Source organism: Pocillopora damicornis, chromosome 8, assembly GCF_964200805.1.
Source record: "Pocillopora damicornis chromosome 8, jaPocDami1.2, whole genome shotgun sequence".
NCBI classification, from domain to species: domain Eukaryota; kingdom Metazoa; phylum Cnidaria; class Anthozoa; order Scleractinia; family Pocilloporidae; genus Pocillopora; species Pocillopora damicornis.
This window is the reverse complement of record NC_142677.1, coordinates 10,385,379-10,387,219: the sequence shown is the minus strand read 5'-3', so window position 1 is coordinate 10,387,219 and position 1,841 is coordinate 10,385,379. Positions and strand designations below refer to the sequence as shown.

The 1,841-nt window shown below is 39.3% G+C and overlaps 1 non-coding gene across 1 annotated transcript; it reads left to right on the top strand.

Annotated features, from left to right (window-relative positions):
- The first annotated feature begins 1,229 nt into the window (after positions 1-1,229).
- Positions 1,230-1,311, top strand: Trnal-uag (transfer RNA leucine (anticodon UAG)). Its single transcript has one exon. It is a non-coding gene; the product is annotated as a tRNA-Leu (tRNA).
- Positions 1,312-1,841: the final 530 nt, after the last annotated feature.

Genomic DNA, 1,841 nt, shown 5'->3' with positions numbered 1-1,841 from the left:
ATTTCAAAGGTTATAGGATGGTGCGGCACGGTGTGACACCGACCAAGGGAATCGTTCCAAAAGTTCTCAGTTGACTGGGAGGGTCCTAGATTGCACTGCCAAACAGAACATGAGTTATTTTCCCATATCATGAAATCGTAAATGCTTCCCTGCCTAAAGTGTGCGCAGTTTACCTATACAAACAATGACCTTTATTAGTGCGCGGACATTATCTGTTCCAAGATGCAAACTGTTAGCTTCGAGGAACAGATAATGTCCAAATGGAGGCTATTGTGTTTATTATCCTTCAAATGTTTTGCAGCGCGACGTCAAAAATGTTAACGAACAGCTTACCGTTTGCTGCGTGGGATGTTCACTCTTCAGTGTTCTCTAATACGACCTTATGAACGAACAAACGGGTCCCGTCTCCAGTAACAACCACCAAACGCTCTCTCGTCTTGAATTAAAATTTAAACGAAGACTTGTCGTATTGGACTTAAGGTTTAAAAATTAGGGAATATCACCTAGAATCTCTTATGGGATATTCACAAGTTTTAGTCGGGAAATATTCAGTCACGTAACGCGTTTAGACCAATCGCCTGCCAGTAGTAATATTCAATGAATTATAACAGCGATTTCGTTAACATTATTCACTAGGAAATATATATACGACAGCTAAGGGTAGCGTGGCCGAGTGGTCTAAGGCGCTGGTTTAAGCACCAGTCTCCACGGAGGCGTGGGTTCGAATCCCACCGCTGCCAGGATTTTTTTCTCAGTGCAAAGGAAGTCCAATCAAGTTTAAGTAATGAGGCTGAAGGCTTCCTCCTCGGTAGAAAGTAGGGAAATTTACATGTATAAAGGTTCACCTTCACATTTTCAAGATGGTGGAATATGATGCTCGTCTCCTTATATTTTTGTTTAATCATTTAGTTTTGTTTTATCGCAAGTTATTCAGCAAATTGCCTTTTCTACGAGCGATTTAAGAAAAGAAAATTCCAACATTATAAAGCTTATAAGTATATACCATGCAGGTTAAAAGTGCTGTTGGTGCGTGCTGATTGACTAGTTCTGAAGTGATTGGCAAGTACTAAATACACGTCAAAAGTTTAATGCCCGACCATTTTTGGGTGTATTTGCAGAAATAAACTAATTTTTTAGGTTTCTTGATGTGCTTCACCCAAACAACTATTCACCTAATGATCAGTGTCGGTGAATGTGACAGACATGCCAAGAACGTGCTATATGTTGAAGGTAGCGTGGCCGAGTGGTCTAAGGCGCTGGTTTTAGGCACCAGTCTCTTCGGAGGCGTGGGTTCGAATCCCACCGCTGCCATAACATTTTTGACCAGTATATTTTTTATCTACAAACAAAATTTTTACATGGGAGAAATAAAGGGCAATTGTGATTTTCTGGGAATTGTATTAAAAGATTTGATAAAGAAACATAAGTCGTTGAAATAGACCTGATGATGTTGATATTTTGAGCTGAGGAAGGTTCAATCTAGAGATTATTGCAGAGAAACTGAGGTTATCTGTTTAATGAAAGACATATCTGAAAGATATTGAATCGAGAAGTGCAAGAGATGACATCAGGTTATTCGCACGTGTTTTTGTGTATCGCTAAAGGTGAATATTTAAGCCCAGGGTTGCCTCATCTTGTTTTTCTTCTTGTGGAAATGGTAACAATTATACTTCTGTACTTCTAATAGTTTTCAGTCACTCATTTGTATCGAAGATTGCGTACTGGCGCTTTCAGGAAAGACCTTCATACCTACTTTTTCGAAGTTTGAGCATTATTTACCTCATCTAATTTTTATTCTGAGCTCCAAGAGGAGAATCTTTATCGTGGGGAAATCGTAAAAC